Source organism: the organism of the source record quoted next, unplaced genomic scaffold, assembly GCF_019419815.1.
Source record: "Pyrus x bretschneideri cultivar Hongxiangsu unplaced genomic scaffold, Pyrus_bretschneideri_v1 Contig18, whole genome shotgun sequence".
In the NCBI taxonomy this organism is placed as follows: domain Eukaryota; kingdom Viridiplantae; phylum Streptophyta; class Magnoliopsida; order Rosales; family Rosaceae; genus Pyrus; species Pyrus x bretschneideri.
Genome location: NW_025999479.1, coordinates 5,028,964 through 5,044,530, shown reverse-complemented (window position 1 = coordinate 5,044,530; position 15,567 = coordinate 5,028,964).

Here is a 15,567-nt window from a genome sequence, read left to right as displayed (position 1 = left end):
TAGGTGACCCACTAAGAAGTTCTCATGTGATTTCCCAGAAACAAAACCTTAAGGATGTGGTAGGGGCCCAAAGCGGACAATATCGTGTTACGGTGGAGTCCGAGCAGGGATGTGACAATTTGGTATCAGAGCGAATCCTTGGCTGGTTGTGTGCCAACGAGGACGTCGGGCCCCTAAGGGGGGTGGATTGTAAGATCCCACATCGCCCAGAGGAGTGGATCATGTAAGCCTTATATGTATATTCTCATGTCTACCTAGCACGAGGTCTTTTGGGAGCTCACTGGCTTTGGGTTCCATCGGAACTCTGAAGTTAAGCAAGTAGGACGCGAGAGCAATCCCATGATAGTTCACCTATTGGGAAGTTCTTATGTGATTTCCCAGAAACAAAACCGTGAGGGTGTGGTAGGGGCCCAAAGCGGACAATATCGTGCTATGGTGGAGTCGAGCCCAGGATGTGATAGGGACCCAGGTCAGGATTTGACATTAACGAAATGGATCGACGTTGAAGGTGGAAGGGGAAGAAGATCAACATCTTCCTTTTTTTTCTCCTTTTTTATTTTTTTTTAATTATACAATAATAAAAATTGTTTTTCTTATAATTTTAGTACTTTTAATCCACATGGAAACATTTAATTAGATATGTAGGGCTAAGTTATTTGTCACATCAGCACATAACATAAATTTTGACAAAATTGTGACACTGACAGAAGGACCTCATTGATTTTTGACGCTCATTTTTAGTGACTACAATGATCTAATTTCAATTTCAGTGACCATATAGTGGGTCAATTTCAAAGACCATTTGTGATAAAAACTATTTTTTTAGTCTTGTTGCATGTTTGGATATGGATGAACTACTTTCCGCTTGGAAATGGTAGAGATGTACAACACTTTATAAGAAAGTGTGAGAGTGTGAGAGAGTGAGAGTGGAGAAATTGATCCTGCTTAATTTCCTGGTTTACCGAGCACAGTACTAGACAAAATATTGCTTAACTTTATTTTTTTGGACAAAAAGAAGCTTCATTAATGAAAGGGAAATACAATTTGTGCTTAGAAAGGCCTAAACTTAAAAAGAGCTCAAAGTCCTACACAACAAAGCAAACATATAATAGAAAACGAGCGCAATAAAACAAGCCCAACAAAAGAGCTACAACCTCAACCACAAAGGGAGGCCTACACAGATTTAGGCCCATAGGCTACAAAAGAAGAAATAAACAGTAAAACCCTAAGCTTCAGGAGCCAAAAACCAACCACCACCGCAGCTTCCTCCGGAAGGGAAGCCATTACACCAAACTGAAAGATGCACCCGAACCAAAAACTAGATCTGAGAATATTGCGCAGAGTCAATCCACCAAGAGCCAAATCCTCCATAGCCACAACTGCAAGAAAAGTCACCAAACATAACAGGAGGGGGGAGGGCGAAGATGGTGTGTAAAAGACCCTTGTTCTGACATGAATTGTTCCACACTTTGCCCAATTTTTCTGGTAAGCCGAATCGACAATGAGCTTTGAAGGTTGGGTCTTGTATCAAGATAGAGCCCATCACTCTAAGATCTACTTCAAGGTTATGAGTTGGAAGAGATGAAGGGCAGGAAAAGGGAGGTAGGAGAAATGGGTGTGATGGGGAAAGATGAGGAGGATGGCGTTCAGTGGCAGTTGACTGAGGAGAGGGTACAGAACCGAGACAAAAGCTCAAAATAGCTAAGACAAAGCTCAGAATAGATGAGACAAAGTTCATAAAAATGCAAGATAAAGAAAAGAAAGGGAAATAAGGAAGGAAAGGTAGAAGAAAGCAACAAAGATTAGGTTTACCACCGACCTAAATGCCAAAGGCTAGGGCGGGCGGCTTCACAAGCTTTTCTTTTGGAGATTTTTCAGAGAGAGAGATAGATGGAGATTTTAAAATATTGCTTAACTTTAGATCATGAAGATTTGTGCATGTATATAATTTCATGTCTAGTCAAACCCTGGCACAACAATTTATCCTTTCCCTCGATTTTAACTTGGGGTGGGCATATGGATTGGAAAACCAGTGAACTGGGATGAGCTGGACCAAAACGGTCGGTTTGGACCTAAACCCTAATACAAGAGTCAAAAAGTCTTAAACTGAACCATTCAACTCGGTTCAATCTACTGTAAAAATCTAGTTCGAACTAAAACCAAATTGAGTATATTAATATACTTTTTAAAAATTGATGCATGTGTCTATTTGCTATCGAGTTTTTACTTTATTTTTTATTTAAGAATGTACAATATTAATAGATAGATAAATAAGTATACAAATAGATGATAAGGTGCTTTTATATGAGTCTTGATAAAACTTTGTTGAAAATTTCAACTCAGATGAAGAAAAAAAAAATGTTTGGCACCAATTTACAAAAGATTTCTATCCTTACGACCAAACCCAACCCTGGGTTAAATGCTATTTTTTAGGTTTTATTCCCTCACCAAATCCAACCCAACACATGCTAAATGTGCGGGCTAAAAGCTAAAAGCCAAAGAAAAACCAAATTCCCCCCAGGATTTAGCCTAAAAAATGGTGTGGGCACCACCAGCGGGACCCCACCCATAAGAGCATGTCTCCCAGGATTTATTGAATTCTGACGGCTGAGATCGAATATAATCAAATCTAACGGTAAAAAAAAGATCTAACGGCCCAAATTTAAATCCAACGGCGAAAATAATTAAAAAAATTATTTAACTCAAAATTCACCCAAATTTAGTGATTTTTCAATATTTATCAGAATTTAAATATTTTTGGTTAAAATGTTCATAAAATTTAAATTATGATAGTGTACATAATTTTTTTTAAAATATTACTTTAAAAGAAAAAATCAGCCTAAATTTATTCTTTAATAATCTCAGGCTAAAAAATTTAGACCAAAAAGGTTGAACCTGAAAAACTGTTTCTGGGCTAAAACTTAAATTTTCTGGGCTAAAAATTTTAGGTCTTAGCCCAAAAGTTGGAGATGGTCTAAGTAGCACATCGTTCATTTTATACTAATAGCCCATAACGAGCAAGTCTATGTGCAATGCAATTGGCCTCTCTTTTCATGTGTTGTTATATTGAACTTGGTGGAGCAAGAAAAGAAGGGCTTTCATATCATTCACTGCATTTTACAACGCTGCCTAATGTGATTTGTCAACCTTTCCCTTCATACGTGATATTATATATTAACAGACCCAAATGACGACTACTACAAACGGTGATGGAGTTTCCGAAAGCAATCAGTGGTAGCTATGAAAAACGTTGTATGATTGATTTCACTCAAGTGCATTTGTGACAATTGTTGATAGAGTTCATGATTCGTCAGTTACTCAAGTCCTGCCGATGCAATTTCATTTTTGGTACTTAACTGAAGATGTTTTCAGACTTGATTTCTGGCAAATAAGGTGTTCTTTTCATGATCAGTTATTTCCAAGTTACATTAATTCCATATTCGGCAAGAGAGCATTGAACCACATGCTATTAAAACCATAGTATTTGCCCAATAAGCTTGGTTTCAGTTACGCAAACTTATATCTCTACGAACATTATCATTGATGCAGAGCCTCATGCCCAAAACCTAGACGTTGAAAGTAATTTACACAGTGATGCCTTTAGGTCGTACGTAAAAGTCAAAGGTCAAGAGTTTCCTTCCTAGGTCGTGATAATTTTCTTAGAAATTTAGATATGCACAACCCTACAAAGCACATGTATATGCATGGTCGTTTGACCACTTTTTGGCACCCCCACACCAAATCAAGGTTCCCGAAGGATGTACTTAGTGTTGGAAAACCTTTCTAGTTTCAAAAAATACTTGGGTTTTGATCGACACATGCATACAAAGAATAAAGGCAGAAGCCTAACTCACATGCCAACAAAATCCAGAACCAATGAATCTTTGTATTCATTCTTTTATGGAATTAAAATTAAGAATTGTCTAAAAAAAATCCTGGTCTTGCTACATGTGGAGGAGTTTTCAAGAATTTATATGGTCAATGTTTAGGTGGTTTTTGCCAATAGATTGGTCATTACAACTCTTTCTGCAAAATTATCCACAATTATTAGTCGTGTGGAGTTTGCATATCAACAGGGTTGGCATTATCTTCGGTTGAAAACTGACTCTTCTAGTATTTTGCTATCCAATTGACTGATTTTGTTCTTCCTTGGTCTCTTTGCACACAATGGTCTATTTGTTTGGTATGCTTTGGAAGATGACTTTTTTCGTCTCTCACATATATCACGAAGAAAATGTTTTTGCAAACAATTTTGCTAAAATGCGCTTGTCTTCTCTAACTTTGGTATGGCATGATTCCTCTCCGCTGGTGGTTCGTGCTGTTTTGTTTTCAGACTACGTTAGCTTGCATGGCTTCTACTTCTCAAATTAATGTGCATCTCGGCATACATGTTTGTCTCACTTTTTTGTTTTTTTCCTAACCTTGTCGTGGTGTTCAACTTGTATTGCAGGTTTAGACCTTTTAGGTTTCCAGTCCCCCCATTTCCTTGTATCATTTTTGTTTTCATTTCTAGAGGGCAAAGGTTTTGATCCGCCTTTTTTTTCTTGTTCTTTTTATGATCACACAATTGCCCCTAACTATGCATTGGAAAGGCAACTTGTTCCCCATAAGGATGGATAGTTATCCAAAGACCATGTCTTTCAGAGTAAGTTGGAATATGTAGCATTTAGTTTTCCTTCTTCATATAGTGAGCTGACCCTTGATGATGAAATAGAGGTGCTTAGGATTTAAACGTGAGATCTTGAATATCATGTAACAAAGTTTGTAATGATAAGGCTTTGCATTTGTTGCGTGTGCACGAGAAACAAGAAATTTTCTCTGATATTCTGTACCAATTTTAACCGTCAGATTCGCTGACCGTAAGTGAGTCGGTCCATTTTCAACGGTTAAATGATTCCACTACGTAACATATATAACCTCGAATCTTTCCCATTTGTCGTCATAAAAAAACCCCTAAATTATTCAAAGAAGAAAAGGCTCCAACTTTTCTCAACCATCAATTCAAAATTTCTTCAAACCCTTATCTATATCATCAATGGCATCTTTCGTAAAACTTTGTAGGTATCATATAAACTGCGAAAATAAAGAGCCTTGAATACTAGAAGAAAAACACCTATACCTAACAAGATTAAGTGAATATCCAAAATTGTAGTCATTTTATTTCTATCTTTCCTTACATAACTGAAGAATGGAAAAGATTCTTCAAGAGTCTCAAGTCCCAAAAGTGCATGATAAATACCGCCAAAGCCTAATATTGTAGAGGAAATTAGATGAAGTACTCCAAACACAAAGTATGGAAAGGTCTCTAGAACTTCCTCACTCAGACCTACCCCTCAACCTAGAGTAGCTAGGTGAGGAAGTAAATCATACATAGGCTTCTCTGGTACAAAATGAGCCACTTCAAATAGGTTCATTACTCCAGCCCAAAATAAGATTAATGCGACATGGACTACATAAGCCCCTAGTAGTTTACCGGATAAATTGACAAGTCAGGCATTCTCGGCCCACTAGGCTAAATCGGTGGTCTTTTGGTCACGACCAGCTAAAGCTAAAGTTCCATTAAAGAGCATTTTCCATAGGGTAGAATCTCTTCACAGAATATAAGGTTTTCATAAGGCTGATCTTAATCCGCCATTTTCCAAGAATTTGCCTTACATTTTTCCATTAACAAGGGTTTGTAACCAGGAGGAAAACCAAGTCTTTGTAGAGGATTGTCCTCTAGGTCAGTGCAAGGTTTGGTGGGAAACCGGCCAGGATATATATGCTAAGGTTCCCGCATCATCCATTTCTCAGCCTTTATGTACCAGAATTTACCATTGGTTCTTGGATTTGGGCTTGCACTTCCCGCTTTTTGAATTCTTGAAAAACATTCTGATATGTTATAACATGGCTATCTAGAATCTTTCTCCGACCCACGTTCAGACTTATCACCTGTTTTGAGTTATTAAATCAATGGTATGGAACCAAGCTAGGTATCCAGGAATTCAGAGTACTGCATAATGTCAAGAAGGGGTTTGATAACCATTATTACTTCACGACCAGACTTAGCCTCGTCTAGGAACCATACACCATATTGTCTTTTGGAAAGACTTGGACTGGTTTAAAGGTATCCTGGTAGTTGATAGGGATTGGGAGGGGGATATAGAATCAGTTAAGGTTAGGGTTGCCCCTTCTCCCAATCTGCGGTTCAGCAACGAATTAGAGAACATCAGAATGTGTCAGTTAGAATTAATCGTTTGGGTAATGTAGATTCCCACTGACCATCGTAACTAGAAATGGATACTCTCTCTTGGCCTCTTTACTGATCGTGGGATGAGGCTCAAGATATACATAAAAGGACTCGCCTTTCCAAGCCCAAGACTTCTCCAACTCTAGAGCAGAAAAAGTAAAAATGATTTGCAACTCTTTTTCCAGACCATTAGTCGCCTCTTCTCAACCGTGATTGCCAATTGTGGATACAGCGTTTAGAAGCCTTGATGAGGAGGAATACATTCCTTTGAAAAGGAAAAAACGTATTGATTGCTCCTCTAATGCCAACAAGTTTTAAAACACCTGCCCTAGTATCTTTAGTTGGTGGGTCACAGACTTCGCATCTTCTGTTTATGAAGCCAGCACAACAACCACCACCAAAATCCAAGCTCAAACCTCAGCCTTTTTATATCTTTCCTTCAGTCAGCTAGACCTATCGATGACATTTCTAGAATTATCATTCCTTCATGTACAACTTTGACCAGGTTCGAGGGGACATCAGAACCTTATCTAGTGATTAGGCCTTCGGTGGATCACGTTACCTTTCCTACAGACTCCAACATTCTTCAAAATGTGAACTATGCTAGGGTCCTTCTCGGTGCCATAATTGCTTTTGTGGACTACAAAGAGTTTCGTAGTCCTTTATAAATATTATGATGTGTGCTTGGAGAGTCGCTATGAGTTAATCTTTCGTTCTTCTTTGTGAATTTATTTTAGTACTTTTATCCTTCTTTCTTACTTTTGTTAATCAGGCCTGTTGGAAATGTGCCCTAAAACCAATCATATGATGATACTTTATGGACATTTCACATGTTAAACTAATCTAGTTTAATATTAAGGGCAAACATTATTGTTTGAGCCGTCTCATATAAATGTTATATGCTTAAACGATAAGTCCAAGGAATATGTGATTGGAAGAATGCGATCTAAAAAAGTTAGATTCATGAGACCATTCTTTCGTTGACACATCCTAAACGTTCCTGATCATAGGATTGTCAATTGGGCATTGACAGTCCGTTAAGATCAGTACGTGCTATGTCTTCTCTCAGGGAGAGTGACTAGTCTCGAGTCATTGGTGTGTGTGACATCAAGACAAGTACGTAGGTGCTCAATAGAGAATGAGTTCACTGAACACGATCAACGAAGAGTTCTCATATTCATGTCACATGAGAACTCATGGTTGGGATAATGCAAGTTAGTCTTTTGACCTGAGGCATCACAGTTGTCTTGTGGTTAGGTCCTTAATCTTTGATTATGTCAAAGTCACTCCATCAGGAGGGTGTCCATGGCATCGTTGGGGTTAAGCCACTTAGCCATGGAGGCAAGTGAATGCGCAACAAGGGATCTCTAACCTTCAAACTGTTTGAGGGAGAATACTCTATGATATGATTAAGAATCTTTGGCCAAAGTATGAATGAGATTTAGGAATGTGTTCCAAATCACATTCAAGGTAATCATATAAGCACAAGACTCACATTGGATAGTAGACATGAATAAACTATCAAACCAAACAATGTGGTCAAGAGTATTGTATTAGAGAAAGACCGTATTGCATTTGTAATCCTAAAACTGAATAGGTTCTCCACCTCTTCTGATTAGCTTGGGTAACCATGACATGCTGCTAGGCGTCAACCATGGTTTGTGGAAGCCCTAAAAGTGTATTATCACTAACGGGAGAATTGAAAGTAAGTTTCAATTCACAATCGATTAGAAAGAGTTTTAATCGCCCACTGCCTCGCTAAAAGGAACCTAATGGATCGTTCACCGAGTAAGGTAAAGTTTGAAGAAACAACGGAGATGAGTAAGAATAATTAAATGGTTTAATTATTTATCTAAGGCTAGGATTAATTAATATGTTAATTAATCAAACGAATAAGTTCGTTAAAGACCTCGGGTTAGTTTTGGGCCGCAAGGCCCAATGGGATTTGAATGTCAAGCCCATTAACTCAAGTTGTATGACAACTTGAATAAACAAAGGGCTTGAAAGCCCAATAAACCCTATAGGCTTGCCATGTTAGAAGAATAGGGCTTTTGGTCCATTAGGTCACTTATTTGAAGGGACTATATAAAGGACTTTATAGCCTAAAATTTACATATGGTAATTTTTGGGGAAAGGATGAGAACACAAGCTCTCCTTTCTCTCTAAAATTTAGGCCACCTTGGAGGGATCATCTAGCAATCAAACTCCTCCAAGGTCACTCATTTCTTCTTCATTATGCCTTGGTGATGAATCATTAGAGGTTCTCAATTTTGGGAACTTGGAGAAACCTTTTCATCCATCCAAATCCATGGATCTAAGATGCAAGGAATGAAGGCCCTCTCTTTGGGTGATTAGCCTTTGCTTATGCAAAGAGGAATCTACAAATGTATTGATTTCTCAACTCACTTTGTTTTTGAGTTGAGTCTTGGTTCACCTATCTACTAGGCTTTGAATTTCATGGGTAAATGTTTTGTTTTAAGTGCATACAAGCATGATTCCGCCTGTAATTGTTAATTACATGCTATTGATGTTGCTTAAATGAACATGATTTTCACAAATCTTCCTTCAAGTGGTATCAAGAGCCTAAGTCTAGTAGTTGGTGAATCCTTTTGGGTTTTGTAGTTCATAGTTTGTGATTTGAATGTTGTAATTGTTACAAGCTTTATTCTTGCTTCTTTGAATGTAAATTTCGTTAGAAAATTTGCCATCTCAAATGTTGTAGATGTAGTTCATATGAGCATGAATTTTGGAGCTAAAATTTGGTGCCATGTTTTTTGGGGAAATTCGGCCAAATCCAAAGGGTGGATTTTTGGGTTCTTGTTTGACTTGTTAAAAGTGTTTTAAAGTGACTTTTGGAACCCCTATGTACCCTAGTATGGTTGTATGTTATTTCCCTTAAGTTTGAGTGGTTTTGGTATGTTTTTGGGTGAAGAATGTTCATGGAGCTCTTATGGGTTTTCATGGATGTTCTTCATTGTTCTTGATATGTTCTTGCCAAGAACAAAAGGTTTGGTGTTTTGATTCAAAGTTTTGATTTATTTCATAAAGTTTTTGTTTTGAAATATTTCTTATGTTTAAATATATTAGATATTTATTTTGAAAAATTAAAGAAATTTTAGTGGGTTGGTGTGTAATGATTTATTCCATTACACACACCCCACTTACAAAAAAACTTTGAAATTTTTTTTTTATTACTTTGCTTCAAAATCAGCCACCCTACTCGATTAGGGTCCTTGTGGGGCTTTTGTGCAATTATATAAAGTTTTGATACTTTTGTGTATTTGCATTTTGACCCAAAAGTTTACGTTTTTACGTAAAGGTCCAAAATCACTAAAAGGACAAATTGTTTTGCTCCTTTAATGAAGTTTTATTTTTTGTGGAAATTTTTGGGTTCTAGTTGTAATTACATGAAGTAGTGGACTTTTGTGTTTTTACAAAGTGACCCCAAAAGTTTAAGTTTTTGCAAAATAGCCCAAAAGTTGAGGTTAATTGCACTATGGCCCAAACAAGTTGAGGTCATAGCATTTTGGCCCAAATTAGGTAGAGAACAAAATTGTTTTGTCTCTTTAAATGAGAATTGGATTTTCATTTCATTTAGCTCCATTTAAATCAATTCTATGGATACAAAAACCAAATGAAAATGTTGCATTCAAGTTTAATTAGTTAAAGCGTTAATTAATTAAAGAAAGGGTGATTATGAACCTTAGCCTACAATAATTGAGCTATGTGAAAGGCCGTTTCAAATTTGTTTGAACCATGGGAATGTGTAGATTAAATTTTGGTTGTAATTTGATATGATCAATTGTTGTAAAAGAGCATAAGCTCTTCTTTACTTTAAAGTAATTTGATTTGATCAATTATTGTAAAAGAGCATAAGCTCTTATTTACTTTGAAGTACTCCTTTCTTGTTTTATTCGATATGCATGAAATTGGAGTAGTTGGGTCCAACGCCCAATAAGACAACACGCCTTAATGTGATTAAACGCGTAACTAAAATCAATCTCCATCCCTAGACCGAGATTCAACACTAGGCTCGTGTTGAATCGAATCAAAGGTTCATAGTCATCCTAAGGCCCTAAGGCAACTATATAGTCCATCAATGAATGCAAATCTTATGTTAGTAGTACCATATAGTCTTGCTTTAAAAACCGTTTTAAAAGCATAGTGGGAGTATTATATACTACTAAATCAATCATATGGACCAATAGTTGTAATAGGACCAAAATGTTTTAATTGGATTAAAATGTATGTTTATATGTGATGAGACCTAAAACCCTCAATCAAACCATTATTAAGTTGATAAGCGAGAGATGCTTTGAATATTTCTTTGTGGCCTTCCACCGTGGTAGGCTCCAATCGTTTGTGACTTGTACACCGGCTTCACCCTATCATGGGGGAGTACAAAGTGCATGCTTACACTCAGGAGGAGTCTATACGCATATGATGAGGTGAGTGTAGGCAACGAGGATGGCCAATATCATATCATTGTGAGGCTATTCTTGAACCCCTTCATGAACTAAGCATGGTGGGAATAACTTAACTAAGTGCAATGGCGCCGATATCATATCATTGTGAGGCAACATTCTCTAGAGGCCAAATAAGATGGGTACTTGCAAGAGATGCAAATGAGTAAGCGTACTTTCTCATTATTATTAATGCTAGCCGATATCGTATCATCGTGAGGTGGGCTTGGTAATAGTGAGCCTCCCATACCCTACTAAGAGTTTCCTCCAAAACTCTCGAATTCCGATGAGGGATATGGAATTTGCTAAAAATAGTGGGTGGTGCTATTTGATTTAAAGACCGGAATCAAATGGCTTAAAATCAATCAATTTATATTCGTTATGTATTTGTTTACCAATATATTTGCAAACATTATCCAAAACTTGACAAAGAAAAGCCAAATGCTTTAATTTCCGGACTTAGTTCTACAATCCCATAGATTGTCTTTAATGGCTTGTAGATGTAACTAAGTAGTCTCATCCTCACAATCTTCCTATTGATAATGTATCATTGGAAGAATATGTTAGATAAGTCTAACATGAGAAGGACAACACTTTTAATGTCATAATTCTTCAAATACAAATTGTTGTATGAAGAAATAAGAGTTGCTTTGAACAACCCATAATCAACACAAACTTTAGTGCTTGTCTCTTTGTTACATGAACAAGGAACTTGAGAAGTAAGCACAAGGGCATGGACACTTTATGTGCCATGATTCTTCACTTACAAATTGTTGTATGAAGAAATGAGAGTTGCCTTAAACAACTCTTGAGAGTTTGTTGTTATGTTTAGAACATAATGGTTGGTTGACAAAAATAGTCCATTTATATGGACTTATGATGATTTTGAATCATTGAGTGTTGAAGTGTTAAACCACTTAACGAGACGGAAACTAGGCAAGGACTTCACCTTTGTGTCCCTATCCTAATGGTTCACTAAGTTTATTGTAAACTATATAGTGAACAATAACCGCACACTCTCCAAATTGTTTGATGTGTATAACACAATTGAAATAAGTTTCAAGAGAGATAGTGGGAGTTTAGGGACCATGACTATTGTAGTCAAAGGAGAAGTCAAATGAAGAAGGCAAAATAACTCCAAGGGAACAAACTTTCTTTATGAAAGGATGGACATTGGAAGGGGTATTTGCAAGAAATGTCTTGCAAGTGTCAAGAACACACCTTTTGAAGGTGTTGTAAAATGTTCTTGAAAAGTTCATAACAGTTGGTTCTTCTACTTGAATGCATGATTCTGTATTAGTAACTATGTTTTACAATTGTTGTAAAAGTGTGCTAATAAGAAGTAGAAGATTAATGAGAGAAGAGAAAGTACTTCACATTCGGAAAGTGAATAAAATATAGATCTCTGCGAAAGCGGATTGTACTTACTTCCTCATATTAACTACCAAAGAAATTGGAAAAATACTAAAGATTGTCTTTACATTCCAATTTTAAGGAACTTAAATCCGTCACTATAGTAGAGATGGATAAATGTTTTGTTTGACAAAACATTGTTCTTTAATAATTAATAATTAGATTATTGTAATTTAATTGGTTGTCTCTATAGTAGAGATGATGTGGTAGTTTAACTGTTTAGAATACGATGATGCTTAAAACCCAAAAGGTTGCAAGGTAGTGACTAATCCCAACTGAGTTGTGATACCTCTAAAATATAAGTTACGAGTTGGTCATAGATGGATGCTTTGGATCGTTAGATCCGGATCCAATACCTTCTTGTTAAAATTGTATAGAGGCGAAATGTTCGAATCTTTATTCTTTTGGAAAGAAGAAAGAATCACAAAGTTGTTGAGGTTAATTCACTTAGATGTTAGTGGCACTTGTCCACAACATAATACTACTCATGTTGTATGACATTCACCGAAGATCACTCTCGGTTGGACTATAGTTTATTTTGAATAAACACAAGTCCGAATACTTTGCAAAAGGTTTCAAAGAATTCAAGAAATGTAAGTAGATGAGTAAGACGTCTAAGGTATTTAACTCCTTAGATTTGATCCAAGGAAAAAGTAACACTTTAGATTAATTTCCTTGAAAAATATCAAGGAAAGTAGCATCGTAAGATAATGAATTTCTCCATTAGGAGAAGAATGAACATAAATAAGATTTAGTTCGTTGGACATTATCAATTACCCATATATATATGATATATACTTCTAAGACATGTTAGTTGTAGAGATCCATCCATCATGGATCTTAGCAAGCTAGTGGGAGCTATAAGCGTCTTATGAGAAAAGATCAATTGTTTGATTTCTCATAAAGATGTAAATGAATCTTTTGTTTACTAGGTTTACAAAAGATCAGTGGGAGTTGATCATATTCCTAAATTTGAATATATATACATGATATATATTAATTTTGAAAATGAAAGGAATTCTTCATCGTTAAAGTTATGACTTTAAACATTCTATAATGATAGAATGTATATGGGAGACATAGTCTATATACATGGGATGGAAATCTATAATGATAGATTTCAAGATATAATTGGATTATATCAATCCCTAAAATAGACAAGAGATGCTAGGAAGTTTCTCATATGATGATAAACTTCAATTAGAATGACAATTCTAGTGAGACTAGGAAGTTAGTTCTTCTCAAAGGGAATGTAACCTTTGACTCCCAAAGAAATAATGCGTAAATAGAATCCTTTATGCATACGCAGAAAGGTGATTTATGTATTTCATATTGTATGAAAACATTGATATAAGTTGTACCTAGAACGGTACAAGATGATATCAGTGCAAGCCCAGGATCAGAACCATGGCAACTGTCAAGTGAATCCTTAGGTATTTAAGAAATATTAAGGATGGATTCCTCAAGAATGAGGAAGAATAAGAGTAACGTAATGGAAGCGTAAATGTATTAGATTATGAATCTAATCCATCATAGAATATCTCTTCATTATGAATGAAGTGATAATGAGATATCTCTTTATTATGACTAAAGAGATATTTGGGTGGAAACGTTAAAAGTAAATGACTTTAATGTGTTCCATCATGTATGCAAAATATATTGCCATATAGAAGCTTACAACATTGTTGTTTGGATGGGAAAGTTCATTCATGAACTCTCCATTCGGTTCCAACCAGAAAGTGTATGACACTAATGGGGCGATAGCTCAAGCCAGGGAATCAAGGTCTCATCAAGGTCCGAACTCAAATGAGAGACTGAACCACATGATTGAGAATCATGTATAATGGTGACGTCGTTATTCTCAAGGTTGCTTCTATGGATAACATATAGATATCCATTGTCTAGGCCTACTACTCAGCCATTTATGAAATGACTATAGAAGAGGTATCATCACTGATGACTAAGCTGATTGGCTCTAGTGCAAGTGGGAGATTGTTGGAAATGTGCCCTAAAACCAATCATATGATGATACTTTATGGACATTTCACATGTTAAACTAATCTAGTTTAATATTAAGGGCAACCATTATTGTTTGAGCCGTCTCATATAAATGTTATATGCTTAAACGATAAGTCCAAGGAATATGTGATTGGAAGAATGCGATCTAAAGAAGTTAGATTCATGAGACCATTTTTTCGTTGACACATCCTAAACGTTCCTGATCATAGGATTGTCAATTGGGCATTGACAGTCCGTTAAGATCAGTACGTGCTTTGTCTTCTCTCAGGGAGAGTGACTAGTCTCGAGTCATTGGCGTGTGTGACATCAAGACAAGTACGTAGGTGCTCAATAGAGAATGAGTTCACTGAACACGATCAACGAAGAGTTCTCATATTCATGTCACATGAGAACTCATGGTTGGGATAATGCAAATTAGTCTTTTGACCTGAGGCATCACAGTTGCCTTGTGGTTAGGTCCTTAATCTTTGATTATGTCAAAGTCACTCCATCAGGAGGGTGTCCATGGCGTCGTTGGGGTTAAGCCACTTAGCCATGGAGGCAAGTGAATGCGCAACAAGGGATCTCTAACCTTCAAACTGTTTGAGGGAGAATACTCTATGATATGATTAAGAATCTTTGGCCAAAGTATGAATGAGATTTAGGAATGTGTTCCAAATCACATTCAAGGTAATCATATAAGCACAAGACTCACATTGGATAGTAGACATGAATAAACTATCAAACCAAACAATGTGGTCAAGAGTATTGTATTAGAGAAAGACCGTATTGCATTTGTAATCCTAAAACTGAATAGGTTCTCCACCTTTTCTGATTAGCTTGGGTAACCATGACATGCTGCTAGGCGTCAACCATGGTTTGTGGAAGCCCTAAAAGTGTATTATCACTAACGGGAGAATTGAAAGTAAGTTTCAATTCACAATCGATTAGAAAGAGTTTTAATCGCCCACTGCCTCGCTAAAAGGAACCTAATGGATCGTTCACCGAGTAAGGTAAAGTTTGAAGAAACAATGGAGATGAGTAAGAATAATTAAATGGTTTAATTATTTATCTAAGGCTAGGATTAATTAATATGTTAATTAATCAAACGAATAAGTTCGTTAAAGACCTCGGGTTAGTTTTGGGCCGCAAGGCCCAATGGGATTTGAATGTCAAGCCCATTAACTCAAGTTGTATGACAACTTGAATAAACAAAGGGCTTGAAAGCCCAATAAACCCTATAGGCTTGCCATGTTAGAAGAATAGGGCTTTTGGTCCATTAGGTCACTTATTTGAAGGGACTATATAAAGGACTTTATAGCCTAAAATTTACATATGGTAATTTTTGGGGAAAGGATGAGAACACAAGCTCTCATTTCTCTCTAAAATTTAGGCCACCTTGGAGGGATCATCTAGCAATCAAACTCCTCCAAGGTCACTCATTTCTTCTTCATTATGCCTTGG